Source organism: Bombus flavifrons, chromosome 2, assembly GCF_040668555.2.
Source record: "Bombus flavifrons isolate JBK064 chromosome 2, iyBomFlav1_principal, whole genome shotgun sequence".
Lineage (NCBI taxonomy): Eukaryota > Metazoa > Arthropoda > Insecta > Hymenoptera > Apidae > Bombus > Bombus flavifrons.
This window is the reverse complement of record NC_138443.1, coordinates 16,162,363-16,183,995: the sequence shown is the minus strand read 5'-3', so window position 1 is coordinate 16,183,995 and position 21,633 is coordinate 16,162,363. Positions and strand designations below refer to the sequence as shown.

General features: G+C 37.5%; 1 protein-coding gene across 15 annotated transcripts in view; it reads left to right on the top strand.

The window, feature by feature from the left end:
- unc-13 (protein unc13 homolog) overlaps nt 1-21,633 on the top strand; it is a 378,276-nt gene that overhangs the window by 127,640 nt on the left and 229,003 nt on the right. For 3 of the 15 annotated variants that reach the window (XM_069130522.1, XM_069130511.1, XM_069130498.1), the window contains exon 1: nt 20,229-20,816. The exons of 9 other annotated variants lie outside the window; for them this stretch is intronic. The gene's annotated coding sequence lies outside the window, so the exon portion shown is untranslated. 3 more of the 15 variants (XM_069130536.1, XM_069130529.1, XM_069130503.1) reach the window with 2 other exon arrangements.

Sequence of the window (21,633 nt, the reverse complement as noted above, 5' to 3'; positions counted from 1 at the left end):
TCATACCTCAAGAATGATACGATAAAGTTAAAACATATTGATCGTCGTATAATGGTTCGGTTTTCTCATTAAATCAGTACATCTAAGATCAGTAAAATACTAGATCTGAGAATCGGGTTTGAATTTCCTTAGACGCTACTTTTATGCATAATAAATTTCTATTACCTTTTATCGATTTTCATACATATTTATATATGCAAATCGAATGTAGATTGAAAGAAGAAATAAGCTTCTTTGGAATTTTTTTGTTTTTCACTATATGGCAATATTTATCAGATACACGATTTTCTTTTAATCTGTATAAAATCGTGTATTTATCTATGTATATCGTAGAAAATATTATAAATATTCATAATGTTTAGCGTATACTTGCAATAACATTTCCTCACAAATCGTTAATGTTTGTTGCTTTAATAAGTCTGAAGATTTCGTTAGTTTTTAAATTTAATTTTAATTACTAAATTTAAAATGTAAGTTTAAATAACGGCCATTATCGGAATTTTCATAAATAGCTGTTGTAGTTTAATAATTAATAATAATTCATAATTTGTAATTTCTGCTACTATTACAATGCTACTTTTATATTCGTTTCGATAAGATCATCCTGTGTATTCTATTAATTCTTGGAATCGAATTACAGTAGTTTGATCTTCGTTTTGAGCGACAGTAACTAGTGTTAAGTGAAACATAATTCACAATATCTGGATCTTAGAATCACGTCGTACTTCGTACAGAAAAATTTTCTTTGCTACGTTTAATCTTTGTTGACCTAGCAACGTAATACACGTGACAGATTATATCAATGAACGAAGATTATAGTCATCGTGCTTGACTGACCATTAAACGCTTCGTTAACTTTCTAGCGACTTAACGCATATACTACAAGCGAGTACAAATAAAGAATTATCTCGTTTATAACCTGAATAACATCGTGAGGGTATAATAAACAAGTCTGTAAGCGACTTGTTATTACTTTGCAGGTAGAATTTTTGAACGATTTGGACATATTGTTAGAGAGAAAGCTATGTACACTGTTAAAAAAATCAAACATGTTAGTGGAAAAACAATTGTCCAAAATTCTGTCGAATTTGAAACTTCAAAATTGGTACGTTTGGAGTACATCTATAATATGGGTAAATTTGATACGCAATTGAAGAAAGAAGGGATCGGAAAAAAATAATAATTTATTGTCCATTTGATATATTTTTCGAAATTTTCGGGAGTATTTTTAAATTCTACAATATTAGTGGTTTTACGTTCAAATGAACGAAAAAGTAGCCACATTTGTTAGATTATGAATAAAATAATTTATTACGCTTTCGATTTATTTTCCGAAATCCTTGAGAATATTTTTCTGTCAAGCATGATGATCATATTCTTTATATTATCTCGAAACCATTACATGTTTATAAGAAACTCCAGCAGATTTAAATAACTTATATTTTAATACCGAGAAGAACAAAATTACTTTTCTCCAGAATGTTCCATATTTTTGCCCTCGAATATTGTATTCTTATAATCGAGGTGCACGGCAGTGCACAAGCTAAGTTCGCTCGCCATCTGCCAACACGGCAACCTTTACAGGAAACGACATAGAGCGATTTTGACCTCTCCGCCCTGTATCACAGCCTCACATTATGCTAAGATCATGGAAATTATGTTACTTTATCTTGGATTTAACCCTGAGAAAATGCTACTACGATTTCACATTTCTGCCTGAAGTCGTTTGGGATTTACAAAGATTGAAAAATCGCCGATTCCTTGTTCCAACTGATCCACCGACTGATTGGTCGACTGACCGACTGACTGACAAATCTAATTGGCATTTGTAAAGAACTTAGAAATTTCAAATTTGTGACAAAGGCGGCAGATCATTGTATCCGAAATATGAGAAAACTGGGAACCGAAGAATTCAAAATCCGAAGGTTGAAATCCATTTCAAGCACTGCTTTCTCTTGTGGACGTGTCAGAAACTTGAAATTCAGCATGCAAATAGGTTCTGGTCCACAAGCCACGGTAAGACAAGACCCAGAGCGGCGGCCTAAAGTCGATGAAAAAGCAAAAATAAATGAAATCATAACAAAAACATGTCTATAAAAAAAGGCGCCAATTTCCTGACCTTCCAACTTGTTTGTCCCTGAAAAGGATAGAAATCTGAAAAGAAGCCAAGTTTGGACAGGACAAGATCTACAGTTTCGTTTGTTTCTAATTGGAGAAAATACATTTTGAACTTGGCAAGCTTTCTTATAGAGATTAGTCTCTATAGTTTAGTTCCTTGTTTCTGGGATGCCGTTTCTAGTTCCTCGCAATTTTCATCTGCTTTTAAGCTGTTTTGCACCTTTCGAACGTGGTCTCCGAAATAAATCGGCTATCTTCTTTTACCTTTTCCTTGCTTATTGGAATCCCTCGTTGTCTTCTTCCATTCGTGTAAAAAATGTACAGCTCTATGGAAACATGCCAAGCTCAAAATGTATTTTCTGTATTTGGGAGCAATCGAAACTGTAGATCTTGTCCTGTCCAAGCTGAGCTTCTTCTTAGGTGTCGACCCTTTTTACGAACAAACAAGTTGTGACATCACGAACTCGGCGTTTTCTTTTTTACAGATATGTTTCCGTTATCATAATGAGTACACGATGTGAGAAAATTGTCTCATTAAATTTTCATAGTGTACAAAAATAAAAAACTGGTTAGATCACCAATGTGCAACGATACAAGACATCGAGTGAAATACGAACGAAATATTTATTCTCCTCTTTGCATCGATTCAACATACGCTACTAGTTTCTTTTCTTTTTATTACACGATTTCTTTCGTTCGTAGTCTCGAAATCTCTCATCCATCGGATACGGTATTTTAGATATACAAGACGGTATCTATTTCGAATTTTTTCGCTCCGCCATGGCTCACGGATATGCGATATTACGCGGATATCGTTGTAAATGCAACTGAAACCAATATAGGTAGAACCAAGCGGATTGAACGTTCAGTTCGATGCATATTATGCATACAGGAAGTACAATCTCCTGCGCATTCTATTTTCCTTCGATATGTATTAGTCACAAATTTATGCGCGTGAACCGACTTCTGTCGATATGTCTGCCGCGATGTTATTTCCGTGGTTCGATCGACTGTCTCTGCGTAAATTGTCGAGCATACTGAAATCTTTCGTGCCTGTCAAACATCGAAATTTTGCTTAGATTTACATTTACAGGTATAATGTGTTATGTATATCTGTTATTCTAAAATCAATATGTACTATATGATTCTTTAGTCTCACACAATAAGATCAAATCAATTCTCGTGGTTGAAAATGCTTTTAGAAAATTTGAAATTTACGCTCGATAGAAGATTTTCCCCGAGAAAGATATATCCACGTGTTCTGTTCTACGTGTCAACTTCTAGATTAATATAACCTACGTTCTTGCGTTTATGTAATATGTAAGATAAAGTTAAAATATGAAAAGTACGATACACGAAAAAATGTAAAAAGTCAAGCTCCTACAATAGTAGTAGAAAAACCAACAAACATAATCCATATTAATCCAAGTCGCAATAGAATCAAAAGATTATAACGCAATTTTCCCTTGCACATTTTCGTTCAAAGCAGATAGTTCGAGGTACAAAAGGATGAACATCAAAATTTCCGCTATTTAATCCCTTTCACGCAATTCCTTTTAAGCGTCCCTGAATAATTACGATTCGCGTAACATTTGCCCGCAGTTCCCTTTCCATTGGCGAGAATACGATGACACCACGAGGTTCAGTTAACCACAGCGAACGACGACATCAGCCAAACGTGTCTTTCGCTATCTCTATAAATCACTTTTCTCGGTGCAGTTTCAGCGTAACACGACCGCATTGTTGCGGCCGTCTCTCGAAACCTCGACTTTAACTACTGCCAGTTATACGCCACGCTATACAGGCATATCGCGCTTTAATTATTACCGAAAGTTTCCGACTTGCCGGACTTTTGTCACTTGTTAGAAACCAGTTTAATCCTGTGCTCGTCTAATCCCTTATCTGATCTTCTCGTTACGTCCACGTTGATAGTAGGACGCATTTTCCTAAAGGCATACAGCCACTGTCAGTTAATGCTTCACGCATTTGTACACCGACATCGACCAAAAGAGATTAGCCTGGAAGGAACGAGTTGGAGGAAACTGTCGCAAGAAGTGAATTAGTTGAATCAGGAAGATGGATCGGATAGATGATGGTTTATCGTTCCGCGGATGTCTAAGGGTTTGTGTGTTATTTCATGATGATGACAAGATTACGTCTGTATTATTTAAAGCTGAGGAAGAATAAGATAAAGAGGAGAGAAAAGATGGTAATATGGCCCATGTTTTATTAACGTAATATTTTATTTGTACTTGTTCGATGAATCTGCAGTTTCGAATTCTGTTTCTTCGCATTATGATTGTAAAAGAGAATGTCACGGAATTTTTGCACGACTAATATCTTTACTTTTTTTCCTTTTTGTCTAAATTCTAGGATTTTATAAAATTCGAAGAAATTGGTGCTTTTGACATTACGATATTACGTGATAAAAATTATTGTCCTTAATGTCCTTGTCCTTAATGGGTCAGATATCGTCGTAACGTAAAAGATGTAAAATGTGCTACCAGCGACTGATACAGGAATGATAGAAAAGGTGTATCATGTACATATTCTTTTTACCTACCTTTATCTTTAAAATTAAAGGTAATAAATTATTACTAAGAATGGTTTGATCTAATTTTTACAATAAACCTAATCTATATAGCGATATGTCGAAACTCTCAATATACAATATACTATCAGTATACGATCATAGAATTGAAACGCGTCTATCGTTATCTCTCTTATCGTACTGGAAGATCATCGTAATTGACCGAAGTATTATGAGTTCAAATTCTATTGGAATTTAATGAGAACAGTTTTCTGAAGCACCGTTATGAGACTGAAGTCGTTCTTTCTGATAAGCAGAGAGAGAGAGAGAGAGATAGGTTTTTACTGATAAGCAGAAAGAGTTTGGAAAGGAACTGGCAAATTTTTGCTTATACTAAGCCAAAATCTTGATGTTTTATCTGTTCACACAGGAATGCACCTTTTGCCCTGTATCGCGTGAAAATAGCGAATCCGTTGTATCGCGTGAATTCTCGTTGCTGGAGTCGACGAACTTCGAAACAGGCCTTCGTGAAACTTTAATCGGATGATTCATGTAGTAGAACACGTAGCTTCCTCTGGATATATTTCCTGCGAATTTTTGACCATGGGTTTAAGATGATCGAAAAAACAATGGTGTTGACGAATAAATACGTATTTAATATAATTATTAGATATTATTTATAGTAAAGGTTGGAATTGTATAACGAAGTACGTAAAGAATGAATCGTTACAAATTAATCAGTCGAAATATCTCGTTCGTTTGACATTTTAAATATTATTTATGGCAGTGTACGAAACTTGACAAGAAAATACATATATTTACGAATTTGATGTTCCGAAATGTAGCGTTAATTCAAAATTTAAAATACGACTGGCAGAATGCTCATCACGGTTCTTAATTAAGTATTTGAAATGAATATACACATATGGCTGACAGAAGAGCCTGGTACCCTGTTATAATTTTAATTAATCCAACTTTATCTCCGTTAAACAGAATTTCTGTTACATTACGCGTTTTCCATCAGAGATGAAATTTCCATAACATACGTTAATATTATTAGGTTATCTAATAAGTTATTCAAACTCTTCTGCATAAGTAACCCAAGATAAAATATGTACATAGTTTACGAAATACAAATAGTCACAAACATACGTATTTTCTTTTTCTATTCCAAATTTTCGTATTTCGTTCTTTATAATGTTGGTATTATTTATGGAATAACATAGTGTAGAAAATTAGTATCATAAAATTATATAGGTAAAGTAAATTTCGTACCTTATGGTATATAGTATGCGGGCGAGTAATATTACAGACGAGGCTCTCTTTATTATTTTTATGCAAATATCTTAATGTTTTTGTATATAAGAATCAAGGAACTTTGATTACTCTTTTTCTACACTGTTTATTTACAATTAAGAACATATTTTCTGAAATACTTATACAGGATGGTTGGTAACTGGTGGTACAAGCGGAAAGGGGGTGATTCTACGCGAAAAAAGAAGTCGAAAATATAGAATAAAAATTTTTCGTTTGAGGCTTTGTTTTCGAGAAAGTCGACTTTGAATTTTCGCTCAGTACGCGTGCACTTTATCACGTCTCGTTGTAACGGATCTCACTATAGATCGTTGTCTCGATGGAAAAATTAAAAAAAAAAAAAAAATTTTATTCTATATTTTCGACTTCTTTTTTCGCGTAGAATCACCCCCTTTCCGCTTGTACCACCAGTTACCAACCATCCTGTATATCATGTTTACGCGTGTTTACATCGCGCAATGTGGTTATTTCACACAGGCCGTCGATTGGCTAATAATAATAACAACACACGCGATATTACGTGTATTTATTTTATATCAATGACTCTATATCTCTTGGTAATTAATATCAGAAGTTGAGATAAACCGCGATGTAAGACTGCTTTCAGTTCCACCTTTATTTGCCACTGTTTCCCTTTGTGACGTCGCGCAGGTTTGCGTCTAATTACAGTGTAATCCCGGTAATGTGACACAGTTTTTTAATTGGTACGACCATGGCTCATAATTACCTGGATAATATCGAATTACAGCAGTGTGGAACACGTAGCGGGAATTTGTGTCAAATTTTGCGCTAAAAAGAAGCACCAAGTCCGTGTCGTCTAATCGATCGCGAGAAACTGTTTCGCTCGTGTTTCGATCGTATCTTCGCCTGGTTCAACGAACGGACCAAAAAGAGACAGATAAAAAATCTCAGTTATTCCATTCACACTTTTCAGAAGTCAATATTATTCCAAGAATTAATTAGCCTTTTGTATCAGACGTTATAATTACGACGTAACGATGAAATAACGAGTAAGAAAAAGTATATGGAGTTTTTACAAGAAAGAAGATATTACATCGAGCGTAATAAACATTGTGAGATAAACAAACTTCTTATTTCACGTATTTTATTTACACAGTTATTTTTAAAGTTATCTGAGAATCATTAATTTGTGTTTAAGTGTCACATTACCGTATAGCTTTAACTTCATATTTTATCTTCAACTACTATAAACTTCATTTTACTTTTTTCCATTCTTAAATTCTAACAGGGATGCACCAAGGGACAGAAGTGAAATTTATTGCCATAAAAAATATGTAATACAAACAGCAAGTATAGCATGTATTACATATATAATGTGGTCGCAAAGAATGAAATATAACTTACAATTAAACTGTGGATCATATTTTTATGGACATAATTAGAGGAAGAAAATCTAATTAGAGATTTGTTTCGTACAGTGCATATTATAACTGTACTTTGTATATTCTTTATACGTTAATTTTACATTTCTAAATTTTCCACAAATGCATAAACGTTTCCAGTCTACTTATAATATTCGGACAATTTCTTTCGATTAAGTTTTTTCCTAAGCCAGTATATTTGCAGAGAAACGAATTTCGTCCATCTGAAATTTCTTTCTTCTTTGAAAAATACCATGTGCTCAGAATGTTGCGCACGTAGCGAACATTTGTTTGCTCATGGTAGAGCGAGTTAGAACGACATCGGCTTTGAAAATAATGACACACTCACCTATGTAATTCATTCTTCTTTCGTCATTGCGAACCACACAGTAAATGCAGACATCGTACTCTTTCTCTTTGCCTGGTCGTATCAAGTTGCACGAACAAATAGCAAAGATTTCGATTCAAATATATATTAACAAAAAAAAAAAAAAAAAAAAAAATGTATGAAGCGTTAATAAAAGGTGCACCGGATCTCTCAAATTCCATAATCAAAATTATGTTTCCATACTAACTAATCGTACATACGAATCAGAGGCAAGAAAAAATTGTGTTCCAACGATTGTTCGAATTTCTTTTTCACAAGCATTTAAAATACTCTTATTCCTACCGTGGTTCTAAATTAACTGAAGGCCATCAACGCAGACTTCTAATTCCAGGAATAAGAAGTAAAATAAAAATTTGTGTTCTGACCTAACGGTAATTAATTTTTTGCCTTCTACTGTTATTACAGACAAAAATGAGGTAGAGGTTTCTCGTCAAACTATACTGAAAGAAGTTCGTAACGTGTGTGGTATAAAACTGCAAGAAATCTAGAACCTAATTAATTCGCGTGATGATTTCTTGATAAACGACTCTTCTTTCGCCGATAAGTTGCTTCTAATGATGAAAAATGTCGTTGCACCAAGTACAGGTCAGTCCTTTAATTTTGGTAACGATCCACGTTGCCACGCATGTGCAGCTCGTGAATTGCTTAACGAGCATTGCCTGATACATCGAGTAAACTGGTCCACGTTACTAACATGCGACCGATTCGTATGTGTAATCATGTCATTACTCATAAATGGTAAAGTCATTTTATAAGGGGACAAATTTACGAGAGAAGAAGACGAGAGTTTTATTGCTCGGTTTCTCAATTTATCGAGGATTAGTATGCGAAGCATAATCTTCGATACGAACAAACGAGGGATATAGTTCGTATACGAAGAAAATTTAATCTGATCCAAAGCTTCGAACGCGCTTTCGAATTATTCAAAATTGGCAGAGCAAATATACAGCAAGAAAAATACGAAAAAGAGACATAGCAAGAGAAAAGCGGATATACAAAGCAAAGAAATAAGCTGAGAAGAATAATAGAAGTGTTAGAGTAAGAGAAATATATGAGATGTAAGGGCATTATAAGAGATGTAAACCGAAAGTCGTCCAAAGCCGAAAGGCATGGACTAAGAATAAATAATAAAAATAATAAATAAGCCGAGAAGAAAGGTATAAACGAAAAGAGATAAAAAAGAAAGAAACTAGAGGGAGGGGGTCCATATCTCATCTAAAGTTTTTACAGTCTGAATATCAAAACGTTTTATATTTTAATTATAGTTATCGCATCAACTTTTATACACACTAATTACTTCCGCAAGATGCGCGTGCGAAATATTGCCATAAGTATTTTTGAATACTTTCGAATTCACATTTTGCGTATTTTCTAGTTTACCGATAAAAAGGTAGGTGTTATACCATAAAGAAAACCTGTAAATGTTAGTTACGGGCAATTGAGCATCGCGGAAGTGGCATTTTATTTTCTATCCGTTTTGTTTTGTCAAGTTAACCGATTTGATAAATAAGCGGCTCGTATCTTACATTTTAGCACGTTTCCTCGATTCACATTGTACGTACATGTACCTCAGTACATTACACACATAATACTCGTTAGTTCATCACCAGTGCAGGTCGAGAATATACCGTATGTGGCATGTCTTGTAAAGTGTAGCGCTATTTTCCTTATTGCCCGTTAAGAAGAAACATACAGCCTGTAACGTCGAAAAAATGACCCTTGGTCCTTGGATTCGTCTCGACCTATTGATTCCTATTACGAAGGAGGGCGTAATTGACGAATGGCCATTGAACGAGGGAGACTGCGTAAGAATAAATCGAGGCGGCAAAGCATCCCTCCTATTTCCTTCGCGCTCAAGCCCGCTGGGTATTTTCTTTCAGCGATTAATTCAAAACGCATTATCCCGTCGCGTTGCTCAATAGAGCGGACGTTCCACATAATAGATGACGTAGAAGATGCTGATGAAGAAGGCGACCAATACGTCATTCGATTTATTGTCCAGTCTGTAATATAATAGATGATGCCGATGCGTCGACAAAGGAATTATTGTCCACTTATTTCCGTAAGTGTTCCAAACACGGATAAGGCGACGTTCGACGCTGAAGCGATTGTTTAATAGTTCTATCGTTTTCAATTATTTGCGTTTATATTGCTTCTCTATATTTAATTATTTTGAAGACGTTAGAGAGAACATGTTTACAGTTCTTAAGGTGAACATTATTTTTGTACGAATAATTGTCGATGGGAAAAATGCGTGTCGTATATGTTTCTTTGGAGAAATATTTTGTAGAAATATTTTCTCTAAATCGACGATTCCTTAACGCATTAGCGAATAATCACAAAATATTACCCATTTAGTTTTTCGTGTTAGTAGAGTAAAAGAACGTAAAATCACGAGTAATTGCTTCATTTGGTAATTTAACACGTTCTTCGCATACTACGCGGATCCTAATTGGCACGTACCTTTTTCCCATAATTTCGTGATTTTTACTTCACGTTCTTAAGCTTTTCGCTGTCGAATAAAATTGCGAAAAACACTAAAAAAGTGAACTATTTTTTTAATGATTATAAGTAGTCCTATTTGTTTTATAAAAATACGAAAACATATATCCTTAACTGTATTTTCTCTTTATTTTGAAAGATAGTATACAAAACGCAAATGGTTACGGTCTCAGCAAATAATATCTCGTGTCTTTCCATATCCGTTTCCGCTTCACATGTTTGGAATACCACATCAGGCGTTCTTGTTGTGGATTCGTCTTCGTTCCTGTTGAAACCATAATTCCTAATGGTATGTTTGTTAGAGTACAGCATCGAGAAAAACAGTTACATCTCTCGAAAATGTTTTTTCCCCTTTACATATCGGAAGCACGCTAACAACCTTGGTTCTCTGTGTTGTTGTTTCTCAAGACATAAGAACACGTTACACGACTCGAACAAAAGTAGTACAGCAGTTGGATAATTAGTTGGATAATTGAATGTGCATGTATACATTGAATCTTCCATGCGAAACCTAGCGAACTTCGGCTACTCATATTTCATGGAATAAAGTCGTTTGACGACAAACTATCCAACCGTTTACGTTGAAGAAGCCATCATTCCGCGAAGGAAAAGCAGGTTTACTCGAGGAACGGATTAGACCGCGATATTCTATGAAACAGTGTAGGAACAATAATGAAATAGCACGTTGCGTGTCGTTCTATGTTAGCTACGTCGACTCACCTGCATACTGCACAAGTGTTTGCTTTAACCGGGACATAGCGATACGCCCTGAAATTACATTCATTTCGAAAGAATACAGAACAAATTGAATTTCTTATTCAAAGGGTGCTCGATTCGAAGTACTCAAGAGATTGAAATATTTTTCCTCGTGATTTTTTCTCTTCGCAGCAAATTAAGTTGCAACGACTTGTTCGTTCTCTCCTTCTTTCTCTTCGCTTATTTACCTATCCTTTTCACTTTGGCTTGTTGAACTGATCTTTCGATAAAAGATGGAAATTCATAGATGTTGCTTGAGAATATTGTCTTGTCTCCTACGCTATTCGTGAAATATCGAATTATATAGAAGATATTTCATTCGCTAACATGGACATGTTGACTAAATAATAAGTGTAACGAGTTCAATATAAAGTTGACTAAGATACATGTTTATGATATATAGCGTTGTTATGAGATTCTTAACTGAGATCTTAACGAAGGTATTGAAATATGTGTTGCTTTATTTGTCTTTGTGTAGTAACTTCTCTCGTACTCCAATTTTTATCGAGCAGAATACAGTGCTTAGTCCTTCTGAGACAGATTTTTCTTTCAATAATGAACACAATAATAATTCCATGTCTCTAGATGTCAGCAAAACTGCAAAGGATAATACACAAATTGTAACTCAGGAAGATTACAATAACCGTGTAGCTTGTTTACAAAATGCCTTTCAAATTTATTGTCTCGTCAGTCCCAAAAGTGCCAAAAATTTCAATCAATATCAATTAACAACTCCAATAAATATTCCAGCAATGGTTAATTAACCAATTAATCAACTAAACTTCGAAAAACTTCGATCGTAGCATACCAAAGCTTGAAATATAAGAATCCACAGAAATAACAGTTGTTCAGATTAGTAAACTTAGTGTACTCTATTGTAACGCGAAGAGAAACAGTAGAAAATTTAAGGATACAATGTCGATAGGTGGTATGAGGACCAATAGCGTAAGCCACAGACAGTAAATATAAAGTACAACGTATCTTCTTATCAATATCGACAGTGTTTCAGACGGAAACTTTGCAGACTTGGAAAGTTGCGAAAATCCCCGGCAACACCGTGCAACTTCCTGATGAAACTTTTCAATTTGATCTTACCTTTGCTCTTTCGTGTTATGTACAACATTTTGGCTCGATGTTTTTTAGTAAATCCGCGTTATTGCGCTGGTATTCGTAAAAAGTTTTGCGTAAATAGATATCGTAGTTTCTACATGATGTTCCGTTAATTCTGTCGCGAAAAGTATCGAATTTTCTCTATGATTTCGTAATATGCTAATTCTGCTCACATTTCGGGCTTGAAAGGACCTTCGTTTCTAATATGCAAAAATCTACAGTTTTCTTTCTGAACGGATAAACGAAGATCTAACCTTGTAAATGCGATTGCTATCCAATTATTACATGCTCATAAAATTTCTATTGAATCGAGTAAATTGCGTGTGATATAAGAAACTGCAGAGAAGCGTAAGAGTTTTGTCTTATTGAGTGCACCGCGGGTCTGACAGTAACGACTTCCCGTCTTCCTTTACGCTCAACCTCTTTAGCGCATTATATTCTCATAACACTAACCCGTCATATTCCGCTGCGTTCTGCAAGAATTGTTTGATTTAAGAGTAACGTAATAATTTCTTTTATGATATCGTCATAAAAATAATTCTCTATAAATCAAATACCAAATTTTCGAATACATCAAGTTTTCCTCTAAAATTTTCCGCGTCTTCTGTGATTCACGATCGTAGATTAAAAAAGGAAGAGAAAGAAGAAATAAAAATACGGAGGAGACGATGCGTCAAATTTATATCAATTTTGTTTCGCATTATCCAATTTCAATTCTCATTTGTTAGAATACACAGCACGAGATAACTGTGCAAATTTCTAGGAAAAAAGAAAACGAAAGGACTGAAGCAGAAATTACGTAGATTGTATATGGTGAAAACAAAAATTTCACGGTGCATCGCGGGTAGGTAAGTTTGGTGCAAACATCACGTGTTTTGGCCAAGTCACACGGAAAGACCATCGTGCCTTGCTGAAAGAAGAAAGTCGTGACGGAACACTAACAAGCTCGAGTTTGTCAAGCTTGATTTATTTTCACGCGACGATTTGTGCTCGCGAACGAAAACTTTGTGCTGTATAATAAAAGCGAACGTGGCTGTTTGCTACTCGTGTCACCTTTCACGATTGGTCCCCATAACGTGCAACTTCCTTTAAGTTCTATCCTGCAGTCGGTATTATTTCGCAAGTCTTATCACGTTGCAGTCTCTTGGACACACACGAACAATGCTAGCAGAAAGTTCTGACTTTTAAACGCTTCTCTTCCCGACCAATTCGATTCGAGATTAAACTTTCGAATAATAATAAAGTTCGTTTCTGTTTGAACTGACTAGTGAATTTTTGCATCTTTACTCATTGTAGTTATGGTAAATATAAGTATAAATATAATATGGAGATAGGAGTTTTATTGTGGTTAATTAAACGAAATATCGGACGCAGGGGGTATATGCGATAGTTGTTACAAAATTTATTAATAAAAGATGTAAAAGGGTTTAATTGATTTTGTGATTGCAGATTTTTATTCATTTATAGGAAATTTAGATAATACTCGCTATAATATTCGGCGTGTGAAATAAATCTCTGTATACGTTCTATTTCCTTTGTTAAATTAAAAAAAAAAATGAAATTGCATACATATCCGTATTCTAGCGATCAGCTTAAATGGAAAGCAGGTAAAGGTATACGCTACAAAATTTTTGTATCTAATAATAATGTGAAACGTAGCGTTAAGTTAAAAAAAACTTGGTAGTTTAGTTCATTAGCATTATTAAATATCTTCTTAGAGACACTTGTACCTTCATTAAAGTTTTAAATCTTACTTTTAGCGAGAATAATCATTTTGATGAAAAGTTTTCGCAAAGGCGCAAAAGGAAAAAAGAAATGCAGAAAAAACTTTTTCTCAGCTAAAACTTTTCAGCATAACATTACGGGTATAATATTGTTGGGGATGATTTCATTCCCTAAGCGTAAATTTCTTTATCTGGATGGTATAAGATTATCTTGATTCTTTAATTTCATTTATTCTAAAATTCATTACGAATAAAAATTCATGAAATTTCACTGCTGTTAGCATCAAAGTTTTTAGACGACGTGATCGTGTCCTTCTTTAAAAGCAAATTATACTAAGTATAAATTAATCCTTTCCGCCCCAAGTTATCCTTGATCAGTGGAATAAACTCCAAGTATAAATTACTGTTTAATCGCTGCATACGGTTTCCCCTAATTAGAGTAAAATCTCTACTGTCACTTTCTGGTGCAAATTAATTAAAGCACAAATCCATTTAATACGTGGACACTTGGAAATTAGATTCTTTCCTTTAACGAAAAGAATTGTGTAAAAGATCATTCTACTATTGCCTTCTGCAATAGTTAAACGAATATCTGTGAGAAGACTAACGAGTGAATAGTCAAAGAGCAATTGTTTCGTAAAATATTTCCTATGGAAGCTGATACGAGCTTATTTTTCCACGATAAGGTGAAACGATGCTTCCGCGAAAGTTCCAGCAAACGAGAAATTTAATTAAATTCCACCATACCTACGTGTAATTTGCGCGGAACGAAATGATCATTCGCGTCAAACGAAATCCATTCCTCGTATTGCCACAGCCGGCGTGCTGCCATTCATTATTTAATAGCGAAAGTAAAAAGTTTTGGGCACACGACGCTGATTATATTCCGTCGCAAGATGAATAATCGCGCGGTTTGTGCTAACGCGCAGCGTCAACCGAGTTCACGCGGCGCGTCGCGAATGTTGACGAGTAGAAACGGACGGATACGAAGTCGTCTGACTAAATACGAACCAACTCTACTTTATGCTTGATGAACGATTCCTTGTTCAGTGCCGTACGAACTCACGGCACGGAAGCATCGTATTACGTACTTGATCTGAGCACTATCCTTAAATCGTCGAAACACAGATATACGTCTGTAAAGAAACGTTTTCATATTTATTCTATGAAATTTATATTATATATTATTTTATCTGTTGTATACCGACGAAGAATCGTATAATATATTTGTGTTTCGCCGTGGTTGAAACATTTGGAAAATTAATCCTAATATTAATTTTGGAAGTTTAATTACATCGACATTGTAACAGTTACAAGCGACTAAACGTAATTTTGAATTTCATTGTCCTAATTAATACAACTTATTACTACACTCAAATAATATCATGCAAAGTGTACTTTATCACTTATACACGAAATAATACAGAAACACATTCAACCAACGTTTCATTAATGTAATTTACAAAACGATTCCGTCGATCGTGAATTATACACATGCTAGTTCTACTACGTTCACCATATTAAGTACAATCACAGCACACGACGTTCAACTAGCATCCAGTCGATTGTCCGACCATTGTTAATTATCACCTTTTCATTATCATTCGTTTATTTCGCGGAAATTTACACCGACCGGTACATAGACCGCCATCTTCGAACATAAATTCAGAGGTTACTTGTGCCAACAACGAGGAAGCGGCTAATCCCACCCTGTCGGTTCATGCTTCTATCTTTCTTTCTCTCTATCTCTTTCCTCCAGCTACAGCTCCAGTTTCGTTTCACTTTCTCTCCTTCTTCATTTATATCCCTCTCTTCCTCCAACTTCCCATCTTACATCCCCGTTTTTCGTCTCTGTCGCTCGTACTCTTCACCGCTATTCTCCCCCCTTCCGGAAAATCAATATGGAGTGGCGTTGGTATACGACGTGGTGGCTGCTACCGCATGCTGCTCTCCTCTCCTTTCCCTTCTTCGCCGCGTTCCCTTTAACCCGCCCGTTTCCCTTGTATCTTCCGTTTCGTCGCTTATTCTACGTAGCATCGACCCTCTCGGAGCGTTCTTCCTCTCGCTGAACGTATTTTAGGTCGCGTCCCTCATCTTCGCCCCGTCTATAGTGGCTGACACCTCATCATCAAACACACAGTGAACTACCCGCGAAACGTGGCTCAGCTTGCAGCAAAATCGGTCATCGAGTTGCTTCGCGATTTTATCCCGTGTCACCCTATAGGTCAACATCCAACTCGGGTATATTACCGCCACTGGTTGAATACACCGCGTGCGTTGCGGCGAATTATCGCACTTTCCGGCTCTCTCACCGCGCCATCCACCGACCGTGCTTTGGGTCGCAATATAATTTCTCTGGAGAATACCTTGGCGAACCGAAGAAAGTCTGAGGATAGGAGGTTGGCAAGGCAGAAGGCGGAGCGAAGCTGTCGAGGGACGAGAAGAGCTTTGAGTTAGCTGGGTCTCGTTGCTCGACGAGACGCGGTTCCATTTTCGCGACGACTCTGACACCGAACCACGCGCAATTCTCGGGTGTGCTTCTTAGTTTGTCTACTGGGTGTTTCCGAAGTAGGTAACTTTCGAGGCTAGGCTTTGGTTCTGTTGGCATAAAGGGAGATTCGTGTCAAAGGCTTATCATTTGCATAGTAAACATCGAATGTCTTACCGGTTTGTATGGTTCGAGCGAAAGAAGCAGAGATAGTAACGGCAGAGGGAAATGTTTCAGGTTAGCAAGCTATTTTTACGGATTTTTTTTTGTTCAGATATATTTCCGACGATTCAAGTCCATAATAATTAACATATGCGGACGAGATATCTCTGGTAGAAACCTGCAATCGTTTCACTATGTGTAAGTACACCTCGTACATCTAAAACCCAATCTTTTTTCCTGTCACGTGTCCAAAACACGGGACAGCAGAAAAGGAAGACTTCCGGACTCATTTACACCAGCTGTTGCCACCGCGAACGCGACAAACCACCAAAACGTTGCCATCTGCTTCCTGAACCACTTTATGTACCATTGAAATCTTGAGTCTGTGTTTCTCGATTGCTTCGAATATGCCCTTCGCTCGATCTTCCTGGTTGGCTTTTCTAAAAACTCTTTCTTGGTCGATTCTTCCGTGTCTGTTGAAATTCTTTCGCAACGCTAGTCATTGTCCTCGAGGGTGGTGCGTTTCAAAGCATCCCTGCTGCTCACTGAAGACTGTTGAATGTAGGGTAAACTGTTGAACGTGACACAGTTCGTGTACGCGGTCGCGCGTTTTGTCGCGCCGGACAAAAGCGCGAGCTTTTCCACGATCTTTTATCGTTTACCGACACGGTACCAGGAATCGGCCAGATCCTGGCCTTCGGATAAGTGTTTGGCCACGCATGCGCCATTGCACGCAACGAACTCGTTTCGATTTGGTGAAGTAGATTTTTAAGCGGTCGTGCGTGCTTCTTTTGCCTCGTCACGCTTTCTGCGAACGAGCGTGTTGTCGATCCGACGTAACGGTGTTACGCGTAATGAAACGCCTGCATACGATCGGTCGGAGCATTCTTTTTCTTACTTTTTTAAATTTCGTAAAACTTTTCCGAGTTGGAGGTAGAGTTTGCGTGGTTTTTACGAAGCACTTCGTAGATATTTGAAATACACGCAGGAAGTAATAAATTAGGGTAGTTGGGAATAAAATTAACAGCTTATTTGCTCTTGTGTATGCTCTGCTCTTGTCTACACAAGTAAAATCAGAATAATTGATATAATCAGTATAGAGTCGTAATTTGAACTTGTAATATCATGCGAATTCTACCCATTGGTTTGGATCTAATACATTTATTACATGTATAGGTGATACGTGAAACGTTATTGCGAATTGGAAATTTGGTTTCTATCTATAAACTAACAAGGCAGTTACAAAAGCAGTAATCAATTAATACAGTGGTGTACGCTGTAAGTTCACTTTACTTAATGATATAATCATAACTGATTTATTGATGAAATAATACGTAAGAAAATACATTTAAGAAGAGAAAAAAAGTTAAATTACTTTGTATAGGTATCGATTTTCAGAAAAGAAACGGTATGTCAGAATTGTATGGTTATATCATTAAATTCCTATTTAAAACGATTTAGGGTAATGCATTAATAACGAAGCGACAACTTGTTGTCATTCAAGCTCTCGAATAAACATCATTGTAAAGAACATTAGAGGAACTTCAATAACATAAATTATCTTGTGCTGAATAAATAAAAAAAAAACTATATACGTAGCTCACACGAAGCAGTTAATTCAAAAAACAAAAAATGTACAGCTAACCTACTGCTAGGAAATGACAAATTTGTTTCCCTACTATACTAGTATCTCATATACGATATGATAATTACGTTTTACTTGTCTTCTCATTTTCCAATAAATATTACCATTTTCTTTTATTCATCTGTTTCTTTGTCCTCGAGTGATTTGTTTTTATTGTTCGAGTTCTTACATTGAGAATTCCTAACTCGATGCAAAGATCCTATATCCGCATAAACGACAAGAGGAACGAGCAGTGTATCTACTGTGTATAAAAGAGGTCTTAAAGAGTTTTAATAAAATTCTTCGCTGCATCTGCATAAACGCACGCAGCGTCGTAATCCACTCACACGCTCCCATTGGGCAACACGCGAGGAAAGCGTGCCTTCTAAAAATATTCTAACAAGTTCTTCGAACTACTTATGCGTGGGATTAATAAAGTGTCGACCACTTGGAAATATTATGCGATACGCGGCTTTTTTTTGTTTTATTTATTTTACTATGACGGTTATTAAGTAATCGAGCATATCTGATAAACGAAAGAGAAGAAAGAAGAAAACGTGTACCGTACACTGTACAATGTACAGGAGCAATAAATTCTTTTACAGCGCTTAAATTAATTCCAAAGGTTGGTCATTTGAGAATAATGTAAAGTAAAGTTTGTAGTTGTATGCAAAGGGAGGTGTATGTGTACACTTTGTGTATGTGTATGTAGAAACGAAGGAATAAAAATTTGTGGCCTGGTTCGCAATTTCAGTGGAAATAGGAAAATAAATTGTACATGTGATACGCGGAACAGGAAAGAAATAACGATACCATACGGAAGAATTGTACTGATGCATTAAACAAAATTTAAAATTGATTTCGTTTGAATCACCGAAAGATTTTTATCGTATTATTATCGATTCGTAAAAATTCGATCGCGCATCAAATGTCACGAAGTTTGGCTCTTTAAGGTAGAAGAAATTAAGGTTAATAAAATTCATAGATTCCCAAAATACTTTTTTACGTATGAAGACAAACGTTACTATCAACGAATAATGTTGAGCTCTCGTGCTACTGTCAAAGTTAGATCAATTTCGATCGATCAGAAATTAGATCATTAGATTAGATCTAATCTAGAAATTAGATTAGTACAAAGTAGATTTTACTTTGCTCGCAATAAAACACGTATGAAATAAGAATAAAACAATACACGCCTTGCCTCCCTCCTCCTTTAATTGCCTACCTCGTCTTGAACGAGTAATTATAAAATACGTCCATTGATAACGCCAGGAGAAAGTCTGTAATCATACATTTCAATAACTGAGCAGCAACTCTATTAATTTATACGGCAACAGAAATTAGTCGTTGAGCATAAAAAACGTATAGAAGTTGCAGTCGTGTCGTAATCATGGTGCAATTTAAATTACCCAGTACTGCGTTTGATTCAATGATTCCTAGGCGTAAAACTTGACAAGAAGAAATTCATTCTTGTCAAACTGCCACCCAACCCAGCGAGTTCGTTGAACTCGCAGCAACGCTATCTTCGCCCATTGCTCGTACCTGAAAACACCCATGTAACGACCTAACCCAGACACGAAACAACGTCCACGCGTTTACCAATTTTTTTGATCCAAATCGTATCGCATATATTTACGTTGTTAAGAGCAAGTCGAATCGATTGACCAGAGGAAAAAATGTCACCCAAACGAACGCGTCAAAAATACACGAATAACAATACTTAACGCATAATTTCACCTATGATACACTTACGACATCTGACAATGGCTGGGATAATTAGAAAAGGGGTAAAAATACAGAGACCATGAAAGACGAAAGATCGACCGATAAGCATTGTGTGCAGAGGCGCCCTCGATACGAGAGAAAGAGAAAACGAAAGGGGGAAAAAAATCGACCGATGGAATTCCGCTCGATGAGGGTGCACAGGGTAGCTCTGATTCGGTACGGCACTGCGGCATGCGCAATGTACGTAGACTCGGAAGGGTGGTGGTTCGAGAGGTTGATCGTCGTTGCCGCGGTTGGACAGAGGGGGCTACTGGAGCAGATATATCCTCGTGGCGATGGAGGGGTGCTGCGGAGAAGGGTAAATGCGATGGAGGTTCGTAGAGAGGCGGGGGAGGGAGAGAAGCGGAAGGAGGGAGATAGGTTAGTAGCGAAGGTACACGTTGTGCCAGCCGGCAGTAACGAGAGCCGTGCTTGCCACGGCCCACACGGCGACGTGTGCGTGTGCGTGTGCGTGGGTCAGCCTTGCCCCACATTCAGACAGTAGTCGCGCGTCTTTCGGCGAGGTCGAGCCGGCGCGGCGTTTCCGTCGAGTGTAGCGTCGAGAGAGACGCCGGGGATGTTAGTAGCGAGGAAGTGCCGGCGTCGAGCAGCGTCCTCCCGCCGGTTACTCGCGCGACGGCGCTCCGAGAACGCCGGCAAGGCTTCCGAGTGAACGAACGGCGACCTTCTTTCGCGGCTTACACACCGGCCGACAGCGTTTTTCTGTTTTCCTGCCTTACTAGTCGTCGTGTGCTACACCATCGAGAGAGGGTCGGTGCGCGTGGCCCAAGTAATCGTCCAGTGCGTCGACGTTGATGCGTGCGTGCGTGCTCGCGTGCCTGTCTGCCTCTCGCCTGCTAGCTTGGCTGCGTGCACGCGCGCGCGCGTGCTTCCATCTATTCGCGTGTAGTAGGAAAAACGGACCGAGGTAGAACGCGAGGTGAAACGAGAGATGTAAGTCGTTGCTCGGTAGTCGGGGAACAGGCTCCCTTGCTCGGCCGGTTTCCGATTGCCTCGCGAGATCGTCTGGTGCGCGCGAGTGTGATTCCATACTCGAGACTCGTGAAATTCGATTTACATGGAATCGTGCTGCTTTGTGAGTGCGAGAAAATTTGTGCGATTCTACTACGCATCGATTACGAGATAGTCGAAGATAGTTCGACGCACACAGTGATGTTCTTTGAATAAATGTCTAGTTTAAATGTGATGCTTCGCTTTATCGAGATATTTCGTGGAATGTCGCGTCGTGGAAAAATTCGAATTCGAACGGGTTCGAGGGGAGTGGGAAACAAGCCGCGAGGAACGCGACGCAGAAAAACCGGTCGATGCCGGGGCGGTCGCTTTAAATTCCACGATTTAAAATTCAAGCGAGAGTACCGTTTCTTACGCTGCCCGTGACGCTTCGCGAGATACGAAAAAGTCGGAGAAACTCGTTGTCGTTGGGGGAACACGGAATGCTCGGTATCATCCTCCTAACGACTTAAAATTCCAATGGAATGCTTGTCGGGGGGGAAAGGTTCGACGTTCTTTGAAGCACGGGAATTTCGTGGCCGTGAGAGAAACGGCGCGCACCGGAGAAACGAGCCACCTTTGTGATTGCTGCCAGACAAAACGATAATACGCGTTTCTTCCACTTCGAAAGCGAGCTATGCTCGACTTGCCTCCACGCTAGCCTTCCTTTCTGTCGGAAGGGGGGTTAAAACTAAGCAACTTGGGCAAACTTGGAAACGTTGAAAGCTCGAGACGACCGAAACTCTTCTTCTCCAGATCG